The following is a 13,614-nucleotide window of genomic DNA, read 5'->3' as shown; positions in this document are numbered from 1 at the left end:
GCACCAGCAAAGCTCTTTGTTTAACTAGCAAACCCTCTGAAGAAACTGCAAGCAGGCTGAGGTCAGCATGCTCACCCCACCCCTTGAGGTCTCTGTGTTCTGTGCTGTGTTGCCTTCATTGAATTGTGCTTTCCACAGGACTTGTTTTTCCATAGCATCTAGTTGCATCATATCATGTACACACAGAGATGATTTGTTGATGCAATTTGTGAAGCAATGTCTCGTCTCAATGCCCAACACTTACAGGAATAGGACAATCCATGCCTATAGAGATCTTACAGCCCAAAAGGGAATCAGAAGTGTATCCATGTGCACACAAGGCAGGAGTAAGAAGCACAAAACAAATGGAAGTGAGGGCTGCAGGGGACAGAGGAGGGGGGTTTCCTCCTGGAGCGGGGGCGGGGCTTTCCTATGGGACTGGTGTGCTGGTGATTCTGGACCCCTGGAGTGCATGTTTGAGGGGAGACGCGGGGCATGACAGGGTGCCCTTGGCTGGGAAGCAGGAAGGACCGCAGACAGAGGGGCTGGGTAAGGTCAGGCCCCAAAGGAACAGGGTCTACACCCCTGGGAGCACAGAGGACCCCACCACAATTCCCCAATGGTTCACGTGGGCAGCTCAGAGAGCATCCTCAGGGACTTCGGAATTCACTTGGGATCAGACACCACACAACAACATCAATGACCAGTGGGCAAGATTCTTTAACTTTGAATAAATTTTATTCTGGTTTAAATTTTAGATGCTCTGTCGAAGGGTGCAGTTTCCGCATCGGTCCTGGCCGCGTCTTTGCCTTCTTTTACCACCTCCTGCAGCATTTTACTTGGGCTCCAAGACAGGTGCCAATCTGTCTCATGTTTCCAGAGCACTTGATCGGCACACAGATGCCTATATTCCTACAGCAGCTTAGAGGAATCTTACGCATTGAGTAAATCCTAAAAAGAGAAGAAAGAGGGAAAAACGTGTCAGCAGGAAAGCAGCATCTCGAGAAGGCCAGCTGTGTCCCCTCTGAGTGAGGCCCTGGGCTTTCTGTGCTGAGATGCGGACACAGCCTCCTGACAACAAGATGTGAGTCCAGGACCCCGTGGACCAGCTTCCAGACAGATACTGACCCTGCCCAGGTTCTGGTGGACCCTCCGTTTCCAGAACCAGAGGCTGAGGGACTGGGGCATGTGAACCCCGGTTGTGTGCGGGATCAGCTCCACCACGAGGGCAAAGACCAGGAAGCTCTGCTACATCGACCTTCCCGCCCAGAGTCAGAAGCAGCCCGCAGGGGTCTTTTTTCACAGTTTAGTTTTCCAACTCATGGAGTCAGTCAAGTAGTGGAGCTGAGATACAAGGAAAAGATGCAGCTCAAAGTGTAAGAACTGTTTAAAGAGAACTTACTCTCAAAGCAACTTACAGCTGACAGTGACAATGGTTCAGAAAAAAAAGTTTTGTATCATCGTCTCTACTGACTCAGAACGCTCTCAGCACTGGTGCCAGTCAACCCCTCTCCTCCTCCCTTTGTGGTTTCCTCCTGACTAGCCACCTTCCCGTCTTCCTCACAGGCCCTTTTCTCTTTTGGCCACAAGACACCTCTGGTTCCTCTCTAGTTCCCTGTCCAGGGATAGAACCCGGGGCCTGGGCACTGAGAGGCCACATTCCTTACACCCCTGTCCTCTCTTCCTGCCACTGTGCTAAGAGTTGGGTTCATAAACAACACTGATCAGACAAGGCCTTTTCAACTTGATTTTGACATCTAATCAGTTGTCTCAGGTCTCAGTCTCTGCATCCTCTCCCTCCCTCCTTCCCTCCTTCCTTCCTACATATTTTCATCCTATTTCCGGAAATATCAAAGGTAAGATGAAAATCAGACAGTCGATCCTGCACACTGCTTTGGATGTGCTGCCTCCCAGCTGTGGAGAGAGGGTTGCATCGTCAGCGACGTGTCCTGGATGACCTTCCTGCTGAGGAGACTCAGCACGGAGCGTCCCAAGGGCAGCTCCCAAAGCCCAGGCTCGGCCTGACTCTCCTCTGGACTTGTCTGGTCACCCAGAGCTGCCACCCTTCAAATAGAAAGATTTATAAAGCAGCATTCTGTGCTTCTGTCATGGGACAAAATCAAATTTCTTGCTTTTATGAAAAAGAAAACAAGGAGAGTCACTTAACAGAGGCATCTTCTATTTCCTCCTCATGAGACCAATGAGGAGATGGGCTCAGAAGCTTGACTCGCTAGAGTGGCTTAGAAACAGCCAGGAATTTTACAGGGCGGTTCTCAGACTCCTCTCGCTACTAAGGACTCAGTGCTGGCTTCTCAGAAGCATCAAATATGAAGGTTTAGTCTGACCACATGTAGATAAGGGCAGCAGGACAGAAGGAGGTAGAAACAGGAGAGAGAGCCCATGGCTCCCCCCGGGGCTCTCACGAGCTCACCTGACTCAGCAGACAGGACCAGGAAGAGGAGCGCCAGGAGCAGGTGATGGAGCTCTGCGGCTGACACTGGAGAAGAGGCTATGCTTGCCGCTTTATAAAGGTCCCAGGTTCCGGGAGGAATTCCGTGCTGGCTGTGGATTTGTTTATTAGGAACTGGTTAATTGAGCCTCTTCCCTGTGTGTAATGCGAGTGGCCTTTATAGCACAAAACAGGGGCAGTCACTCGTATGCTAATGAGGCTGGGGAAAACCCCAGAAAAAGCTTTCCTGCTGTCCTTTTGACCAGGAGCTTTTACCTGGCAGTCATTTAAGCTGATGGGCAGGGGTGTGGCAAGGGGCACAGACTTGCCTGTTTCCCCAGGCAGGGGCACAGACTTCTTGCGGAACCTTAGCTTACCCACTCCCCAGCCCCACCCTCACCCTTCCAGGGCTTTGAATCTGCCCACTGTTTTCCTGTGCAGAAGGAAATGGCACCCCACTCCAGTACACTTGCCTGGAAAATTCCATGGATGGAGGAGGCTGGTGGGCTACAGTTCATGGGGTTGTAGAGAGTCAGACATAAAAGGGAGACTTCACTTTCTTTATTTCTATAGTTCCTCATGGGCTGGAAGAAGCACAAGCTGTAATCAAGATTGCAGGGAAAAATAGCAATAACCTCAGATATGCAGATGACACCACCGTTATGGCAGAAAGTGAAGAGGAACTGAAAAGCCTCTTGATGAAAGTGAAAGACGAGAGTGAAAAAGTTGGCTTAAAGCTCAACATTCAGAAACTAAGATCATGGCATCTGGTCCTATCACTTCATGGCAGATAGATGGGGAAACAGTGGAAACAGTGTCAGACTTTATTTTTTGTCTCCATAATCATTGCAGATGTGACTGCAGCCATGAAATTAAAAGACGCTTACTCCTTGAAAGGAAAGTTATGACCAAACTAGGTGACAGTTGAAAAGCACAGATACTACTTTGCCTACAAAGGTCCGTCTAGTCAAGGCTATGGCTTTTTCAGTGGTCATGTATGGATGTGAGAGTTGGACTGTGAAGAAAGCTGAGCCCCAAAGAATTGATGCTTTTGTACTGTGGTGTTGGAGAAGACTCTTAAGAGTCCCTTGGACTGCAAGGAGATCCAACCAGTCCATCCTAAAGGAGATCAGTCCTGGGTGTTCTTTGGAAGGAATGATGCTGAAGCTGAAACTCCAATACTTTGGCCACCTCATGTGAAGTGTTGACTCATTGGAAAAGACTCTGATGCTGGGAAGGATTGGGGGCAGGAGGAGAAGGGCTCGACAGAGGATGAGATGGCTGGATGGCATCACTGACTCAATGGACATGAGTTTGAATGAACTCTGGGAGTTGTTGATGGACAAGGAGGGCTGGCGTGCTGCGATTCATGGAGTGGCAAACACTCAGACACGACTTAGTTACTGAACTGAACTGAACTGATGGTTCCTTTTGGAGAAGGAAATGGCAACGTGCTCCAGTGTTCTTGCCTGGTGAGTCCCACGGACTGAGGGGCCTGGTGGGCTGTAGTCTATGGGGTTGCAGAGAATCGGACATGACTAAGCAACTAACACGTACACTGTTTCCATGAAAGGCTGTTTCAGGCCCAAATAGGGACTAACTCTTTCAGAGGCAGTTTCACTCCCTGGGCAAGACTTGCTGACTCCCAGCATCTGCAGAGACAGCCCCTCTCTTTCTGGGCCCTGGGGCACTGAGGGAAGAGACTCAGTGGTCCCGACCTGCTCCCCACGTCAGCTAGCCTGTTACGGGTTGGCAGCAACAGTTGTCGCCAAAATCTTGGTTTTCTTTGCCCACCAGAGCTGAATAAAAATTGTGGAGACAGAGTTTGGAGGACACAGAAAGATGGCTTTAATCATTAAGCCAACAGAATGGAGAACACAATAGGTTCCTGCCTCAAGTAGCCTGTCTCCCCTCCATCGGGAATCTAGGGGATCATACAATTGGGGCTCACAGTCAGGGCTTGGAGATACAGGACAAAAGGTGTAGGGGTCCTGAATTCTCTCTTTTGCACTGTTGGGAAACAGTCAATAGGCCAGTGTCAGGTAGCTAGGTATTTGGGTCTGGCAGATGGTCCCTGTGGTTGGGTCCATTGTCCTTTGGGGATTTCCTGGTGACTTTCTTCCTATACTACAAAAGGGGGAAGGCAAACCACTATGGGGTGGCTTCCAAAGAGAGTGCACCATAAAGATAAGCATCAACATGAGGTAACATACAGCAAAGGAAGGGAAAAACAAACTACACAAGGGGAGGTTTATGATGCGATAAAGTTAAGTATCAGGATGTGGCTAGAACAAGTTAAAGGATAATACATGCAGAATGTGGCTCCTGCAGAAATGGAGAGCCATAGGTGTCAGGTGTAGTTCACATAATAGGTTAGTCTTCTGCAAAGAAGAAACTTGGTTATCAATACAGACTGTAGGTTAGGAACATTTAAAGTGGAGAAAGACACAAAAGGGAAAAAAGAAAGAGAGAAAAAAACTTCTCTTAATTCACTGCAACACAATCACACACCTGTCTCATGAAATCTCAGTGGGACACGTGGTGGGCAGATGGGTGCTCTGTTTCCCTTCATCAGAGACAGAGTGGGAGGATGACGCTGCCACTGAACGCATCTCCCCAGCCTAGTATCACGAAGCAGGCCCAGCAGTGGGGACCCCTTCACTGGATTAAGGAGGACCTCCATCACTAAGTAACATCCCTCACTTTGTAACATCTGTCCATCTCAGTGTTGGAGAGACACTGACCTAGCTTTTCAGAAATGCTAAATCTCAGGATGAAACTTGCCATGCAGCTATGAGTAGAACTCCAAAGCCTTTAGAAATTTGGGTACCCAGGAGGACCCCGTCCTGAAGGAGCCCCCAGAGCTTCAGTCCTGTTCAGGTCCCCCGCTGTGTCTCAGAGTCTCGCATCTGAGGCTCGGCAAAACCATGGAGGCTGCCTCAAGCAGACAGAGTCCCTGGCTGGCACCCAGGGATAGGATTTTTCTGAGGGAAAATAAGTTGTCTTTATCATGACTCCTTCTGCTTTAGCTCTAAATGATATTTGAGAGGTAGATATCATCTACATATATATATATGTATATATCTGATCAGATCAGATCAGGCACTCAGTCGTGTCTGACTTTTTGTGACCCCATGAATCGCAGCACGCCAGGCCTCCCACTCCATCACCAACTCCTGGAGCTCACTGAGACTCACGTCCATCGAGTCAGTGATGCCATCCAGACATCTCATCCTCTGTCGTCCCCTTCTCCTCCTGCCCCCAATCCCTCCCAGCAACAGAGTCTTTTCCAATGAGTCCACTCTTCGCATGAGGGGGCCAAAGTACTGGAGTTTCAGCTTTAGCATCATTCCTTCCAAAGAAATTCCAGGGCTGATCTCCTTTAGGATGGACTGGTTGGATCTCCTTGCAGTCCAAGGGACTCTCAAGAGTCTTCTCCAACACCACAGTTCAAAAGCATCAATTCTTTGGTGCTCAGCCTTCTTCACAGTCCAATTCTCACATCCATACATGACCACAGGAAAAACCATAGCCTTGACTAGACGAACCTTTGTTGGCAAAGTAATGTCTCTGCTTTTGAATATGCTATCTAGGTTGGTCATAACTTTCCTTCCAAGGAGTAAGCATCTTTTAATTTCATGGCTGCAGTCACCATCTGTAGTGATTTTGGAGCCCAGAAAAATAAAGTCTGACACTGTTTACACTGTTTCCCCATCTATTTCCCATGAAGTGGTGGGACCAGATGCCATGATCTTCCTTTTCTGAATGTTTAGCTTTAAGCCAACTCTTTCACTCTCCACTTTCACTTTCATCAAGAGGCTTTTGAGTTCCTCTTCACTTTCTGCCATAAGGGTGTTGTCATCTTCATATCTGAGGTTATTGTTATTTCTCCCGGCAGTCTTGATTCCAGCTTGTGTTTCTTCCAGTCCAGCGTTTCTCATGATGTACTCGGCATATAAGTTAAATAAACAGGGTGACAATATACAGCCTTGACGAACTCCTTTTCCTATTTGGAACCAGTCTGTTGTACCATGTCCAGTTCTAACTGTTGCTTCCTGACCTGCATACAAATTTCTCAAGAGGCAGATCAGGTGGTCTGGTATTCCCATCTCTTTCAGAATTTTCCACAGTTTATTGTGATCCACACAGTCAAAGGCTTTGGCATAGTCAATAAAGCAGAAATTGATGTTTTTCTGGAACTCTCTTGCTTTTTCCATGATCCAGCGGATGTTGGCAATTTGATCTCTGGTTCCTCTGCCTTTTCTAAAACCAGCTTGAATATCAGGAAGTTCACGGTTCATGTATTGCTGAAGCCTGGCTTGGAGAATTTTGAGCATCACTTTACTAGCGTGTGAGATGAGTGCAATTGTGCAGTAGTTTGAGCATTCTTTGGCATTGCCTTTCTTTGGGATTGGAATGAAAACTGACCTTTTCCAGTCCTGTGGCCACTGCTGAGTTTTCCAAATTTGCTGGGTTATTGAGTGCAGGACTTTCACAGCATCATCTTTCAGGATTTGGATTAGCTCAACTGGAATTCCATCACCTCCACTAGCTTTGTTCTTAGTGATGCTTTCTAAGGCCCACTTGACTTCACATTCCAGGATGTTTGGCTCTAGGTCAGTGATCACACCATCGTGATTATCTGGGTCGTGAAGATCTTTTTTGTACAGTTCTTCTGTGTATTCTTGCCATCTCTTCTTAATATCTTCTGCTTCTGTTAGGTCCATACCTTTTCTGTCCTTTATCGAGCTCATCTTTGCATGAAATGTTCCTTTGGTATCCCTGATTTTCTTGAAGAGATTCCTAGTCTTTCCCATTCTGTTGTTTTCCTCTATTTCTTTGCATTGATTGCTGAAGAAGGCTTTCTTATCTCTTATTGCTATTCTTTGGAACTCTGCATTCAGATGTTTATATCTTTCCTTTTCTCCTTTGCTTTTTGCTTCTCTTCTTTTCACAGCTATTTGTAAGACCTCCCTGGACAGCCATTTTGCTTTTTTGCATTTCTTTTCTATGGGAATGGTCTTGATCCCTGTCTCCTGTACAGTGTCACGAACCTCATTCCATAGTTCATCAGGCACTCTGTCTATCAGATCTAGACCCTTAAATCTATTTCTCACTTCCACTGTATAATTATAAAGGATTTGATTTAGGTCATACCTGAATGGTCCAGTGTTTTCCCTACTTTCTTCAATTTAAGTCTGAATTTGGCAATAAGGAGTTCATGGTCTGAGCCACAGTCAGCTCCTGGTCTTGTTTTTGCTGACTGTATAGAGCTTCTCCATCTTTGGCTGCAAAGAATATAATCAATCTGATTTTGGTGTTGACCATCTGGTGATGTCCATGTATAGAGTCTTCTCTTGTGTTGTTGGAAGAGGGTGTTTGTTATGACCAGTGCATTTTCTTGGCAAAACTCTATTAGTCTTTGCGCTGCTTCATTCCGTACTCCAAGGCCAAATTTGCCTGTTACTCCAGGTGTTTCTTGACTTCCTCCTTTTGCATTCCAGTCCCCTATAATGAAAAGGACATCTATTTTGGGTGTTAGTTCTAAAAGGTCTTGTAGGTCTTCATAGAACCATTCAACTTCAGCTTCTTCAGCATTATTGGTTGGGGCATACATTTGGATTACTGTGATATTGAATGGTTTGCCTTGGAAATGAACAGAGATCATTCTGTCGTTTTTGAGATTGCATCCAAGTACTGCATTTTGGACTCTTTTTTGACCATGATGGCTACTCCATTTCTTCTGAGGGATTCCTGCTAGCAGTAGCATATATAATGGTCATCTGAGTTAAATTCCCCCATTCCAGTCCATTTCAGTTTGCTGATTCCTAGAGTGTCGACATTCACTTTTGCTGTTTCTTGTTTGACCACTTCCAATTTGCCTTGATTCATGGACCTGACATTTCAGTTTCCTATGCAATATTGCTCTTTACAGCATCGGACCTTGCTTCTATCACCAGTCACATCCACAGCTGGGTATTGTTTTTGCTTTGGCTCCATCCCTTCATTCTTTCTGGAGTTATTTCTCCACTGATCTCCAGTAGCGTATTGGGCACCTACTGACCTGGGGAGTTTCTCTTTCAGTATCCTATCATTTTGCCTTTTCATACTGTTCATGGGGTTCTCAAGTCAAGAATCCTGAAGAGGTTTGCCATTCCCTTCTCCAGTGGACCACATTCTGTCAAATCTCTCCACCATGACCCGCCTGTCTTGGGTTGCCCCACGGGCATGGCTTAGTTTCATTGAGTTAGACAAGGCTGTGGTCCTAGTGAGATTAGATTGACTAGTTTTCTGTGAGTATGGTTTCAGTGTGTTTGCCCTCTGATGCCCTCTTGCAACACGTACCGTCTTACTTGGGTTTCTCTTACCTTGGGCGTGGGGTATCTCTTCATGGCTGCTCCAGCAAAGCGCAGCCATTGCTCCTTACCTTGCACGATATGTGTGTGTGTGTGTGTGTGTGTGTGTGTGTGTGTGTGTGTATATATGGAACTTGCAGGCAAAATCTATACTGCAGGATCAATTTATAAACATGCTATAATACTACACTGGATAAAGAAGTGAGACTGAATCGTTGTCTACTGTGTATCTTCATTGAAAATGATGTTTTTCAGGGAATTCTGCTTAATGGTATGTGACAGCTTGGATGGGAAGGAAGTTTGGGGCAGAATGGATACATGTATATGCATGGCTGAGTCTCTTTGCTGTCCACCTGAAACTATCACATTATTAATCAGCTATACACTAATTCAAAATTTTTTTAAAATGTAATTTTTAAAAATGCTGTTTTATGGGACTTCCTTAATGGTCCAATGGGTAAGACTCTGTACTCCCAAGCATAGCACGTCATGTAACTAGATCCTACATGCCACAACTATGACCTCAGTTCAGTTCAGTTCAGTCCCTCAGTCGTGTCTGAGTCTTTGTGACCCCATGAACTGGAGCAGGCCAGGCCTCCCTGTCCATCACCAACTCCCGGAGTTCACTGAAACTCTCGTCCAACAAGTTCATGATGCCATCATGCCATCTCATCCTCTGTCGTCGCCTTCTCCTCCTGTCCCAATCCCTCCCAGCATCAGGGTCTTTTCCAATGAGTCTACTCTTCACATGAGGTGGCCAAAGAACTGGAGTTTCAGCTTTAGCATCATTACTTCCAAAGAACACCCAAGACTGATCTCCTTTAGAATGGACTAGTTGGATCTCCTACAGTCCAAGGGACTCTCAAGAGTCTTCTCCAACACCACAGTTCAAAAGCATCAATTCTTCGGTGCTCAGCTTTCCTTATAGTCCAACTCTCACATCCGTACATGACCACTGGAAAAACCATAGCCTTGACTACATGGACCTTTGTTGGAAAAGTAACGTCTCTGCTTTTTAATATGCTATCTAGGTTGGTCATAACTTTCCTTTCAAGGAGTAAGCGTCTTTTAATTTCATGGCTGCAGTCACCATCTGCACTGATTTTGGAGCCCAAAAACATAAAGTCTGACACTGTTTCCACTGTTTCCCCATCTATTTCCCATGAAGTGATGGAACCAGATGCCATGATCTTAGTTTTTTGAATGTTGAGCTTTAAGCCAACTTTTTCACTCTCCTCTTGCACTTTCATCAAGAGGCTCTTTAGTTCCTCTTCATTTTCTGCCATAAGGGTGGTGTCATCTGCATATCTAAGGTTATTGATATTGCTCCTGGCATTCTTGATTCCAGCTTGTGCTTCTTCCAGCCCAGCGTTTCTCATCATGTACTCGGCATATAAGTTAAATAAGCAGGGTGACAATATGCAGCCTTCACGTACTGCTTTTCCTATTTGGAACCAGTCTATTCCATGTCCAGTTCTAACTGTTGCTTCCTGATCTGAATATAGGTTTCTCAAGAGGCAGGTCATGTGGTCTGGTATTCCCATCTCTTTCAGAATTTTCTACAACCTAGTACAGCCTAAATAAATAAACAAAACAAAAATTGGTGTGTTTTAGTGATCTATGGTTTGCAGCACAGCAGATTTTTTTTTTTTTCTTTTAAGGAAGCTGATGATGCAGTTTTATGTGCAAGACCAGGCATGACTTTTCATAGAAGTGCATTTCCAAAAGGGGTCAGGGTGCCATGTTGAGTTTCAGGGGAGTTTCTTGCCATGGTTCCTCAACAGTGGGACATGGCCCTTGTCAGGAATTGCACAATTGCAGTGGCTTATTTTTCCTTGGCAAGGTCTAAAGATGAGTCCTTTGCAGCTATGTTAATCCTGGAGATAGCGCCCAGGGGCATCTCTGTACATCAGGGAAGGGTCGTGTTGCTTCAGCAAGGATGTCACCTACCCAGGAAACCATGGGGTGGCTCACCAGAAACCAGAGATGAGTTCATATAGGGTAGAGGGAAGGGTTAGTTTTAGGTCAAGTCTACATGAACTGTTAGTTTTCCCAGGCTCAAAGCCAAACAAGGCCATGTGGATTGTGGCTGCTTCATGCCTGGGCTGAGAGGTAACTCATGGTTTCATTCTTTAAAGGGAAGATAAATGCTGTGTCCCCAAACCCTTAACCTGTGAGTAGGAAATTGAGGCAGGCTCTTTCCAGCAAAGTACCTCAGTTCTTCAGGCAAGAAGGGGTGTCCCAGTCCTACAGATAAGGTTTTGAAGAGCAAAGCCCTTCACATCTACGACTCCACAAACAGGTGTTCTCACCACGGAGCCCTGGGTGTTAATGGGCAGAGGCCGTTGTCCCCAGTTCCCTTGTCCTTTGGACGGGGCCGGCGCCATGGCTTCTGACAGTCATGCGGGGACCTACCCTGAGAAGGGGACCAGGGCTGGGCCAAATCTGTCCTCCCCCGCTGACACTTTTACTAGTTTCTTCTTTGAACTTGTCCCACAATTGTATTTTGCAATGAGCCTTGCTCAGTAGCTGGCCACTTTTATTCAAATTACCTCTTTGAATTCTAAACAAACCCGCCAGGTAGGTATGACCCAAGGTTTATACAAGATGGTCCTGAGGACTAGAAAGCCATGTCTGAGGCCACAGGCAAAACTGACTTAAAAAGTCAATTAAAATTGGCTGCAAATCCAACAAAAAGATGTGTCCAAGGCCACAGTCTACTAAGTGGCAGTGATGTAACTTGCAGCAAAATCGACCTCTCTTTCAATGTTCCTGCCTGCCTCCTGAGTCACCAGTGTCCTGAGAGCTTTACCAGGACATTCTTCTATAATGGAAAGCTCAAATAGTGCTGTCAAATGCCAGCTACCTGGTGCTAATGAGATCAGAATTGGGCGGGGCACAACCTTTTAAGAATGATGGGGACTTCCCTGGTGGTCCAGTGGTTAAGAATCTGCCTTGCAGCGAAGGGATGTGGATTCAGTCTCTGGCTTGGTCACTAGGATTCCACATCAAAGAAAGAAAGTGAAGTCGCTCAGAGTGTCTGACTCTTTGCGACCCCATGGACATTGGGCCACCATGCTCCTCTGTCCCTGGAATTTTCCAAGCAAGAATACTGCAGTGGGTTGCCATTTCCTTCTCCACATGCCATGAGACAACTAAGCCAATGTGCTGAGATGAATATCCTGCATACCACAACTAAGACCTGAAGTAAATATATGTTTTTAAATCCCTTTGTAACACGGCAGCTAGGTGACACACCCAGAGGCGCCATGACAATTTCAAGGCTGACCATAAAGGTCAAAAAGTAGGTGCTGACCCAGTTCCTGGAAATCCCCATCCTTTCTGCAAAATAGCTGGAATACTCCTCCCACTCATTAGCCTATGAAATAACCCACCCATATAAACACTGACAGCCCCATACCCTGGTGCTGGGCTTGCTTTCCAAGATGGCCCACACTCCCCGTGTAGCGCGTTTCCTCCCTGGATTGACCTTCCTTCACCATGACTCGCTCTTGAGTCCTTGCCTGTGTGAAGCCAAGTCCCCACATTTGGCGGCCATCCCAGGGAGTTGGACGTGACCTGGGATGCGACCATCCTCTCTCACCCCACTCTCTTTCACGCAACACTGCTGCTATCTCATCCAGCCTCAGAAATCACTGGAGCATTAAAAGAGCACCATCTTTTCAGTTTGTTCATTGTTTCCTTTGCTGTGCAGAAGCTTTTCAATTTGATGCATCCTACACTTTAGCTTTGTTTTTGTGGCTTGTGCATTTGGTGTCAAGTTCAAAACCATCCTTGTGGAGACCCATGCCAAAGAACTGTTCTCCTATGCTTTCTTTTAGGAGTTTTGTGGTTTCAGGAGTTTTGTGGTTTTTGTAAACCTTTAATCTATCTTGCGTTGAATTTTGTGTATGGTATAAGAGATCTTACTTGCCCAACCAGGGATGCAACCTGTGCCCCCTGCATTGAAAACTTGGAATCTTAACCACGGGATTGTCAGGGAAATTCCAATTGTAATTGCTAATTTGTCTGTCTCTCTGATGATTCCTGTAAGTTTTCTTTAAGAATTTTAAAATTCCTTTGCTAAGTACATTCTGATTCAGTATTCATATGTATTCTTGATGAATTAAACATTTTATCATTAGGATAAATATCAGCTCTCTATATTTGGTCCTTGTCCTAAAAATTACTTGATTGTGCTGTGCTTAGTCACTCAGGCATGTCTGACCCTTTGTGACCCCATAGACTGTAGCCTGCCAGGCTCCTCTGACCATGGGGATTCTCCAGGCAAGAATACTGAAGTGGGTTGCCATGCCCTCCTCTAGGGCATCTTCCCAAACCAGGGATCCAACCAGGTCTCCCACATAGGAGGCAGATTCTTTACCATCCTAGCCACCAGGATGCCTGTCAATTAACCAATACAGCCTACCATGTTTTCTTTAAATTAATGTTTCCATAGCATATCTGTCGGCTCAACAGTAAAGAATCTGCCTGAGATGCAGAGACATGGTTTTGATCCCTGGGTCAGGGAGTTTCCCCAGAAGAGGGCAGGGCAACACACTGCAGTAATCTTGACTGGATGATTCCATGGGGTTCTCAAGAGTGTTGGACATGACTGAGAGTCTAAACAATGACCACAGCATATCTGTTTCCATCATTTCATTTTAAATCCACTTGCCTTTATATTTGATGTCTCAAGTGGGTTTTTTATAGTTAGTTTATATCTGATTCTTGTTTTGTTTGTTTTGTTTGTTTGTTTGTTTTACTGAAATGACCATCTCTCTCCTTAAGATAGTTTCTAGAATCTTAGCATCAGACTTTATCCCATCA

General features: G+C 45.8%; 1 pseudogene; it reads right to left on the bottom strand.

Annotated features, from left to right (window-relative positions):
• Positions 1-695: 695 nt before the first annotated feature.
• On the bottom strand, positions 696-12,287 carry LOC100337009 (beta-defensin 5-like; annotated as a pseudogene).
• Between the last annotated feature and the right edge of the window lie 1,327 nt (positions 12,288-13,614).

Source organism: Bos taurus, chromosome 27, assembly GCF_002263795.3.
Source record: "Bos taurus isolate L1 Dominette 01449 registration number 42190680 breed Hereford chromosome 27, ARS-UCD2.0, whole genome shotgun sequence".
NCBI classification, from domain to species: domain Eukaryota; kingdom Metazoa; phylum Chordata; class Mammalia; order Artiodactyla; family Bovidae; genus Bos; species Bos taurus.
Note: the sequence above shows the minus strand (reverse complement) of the source record. Positions and strands in the feature narration are given on the sequence as shown.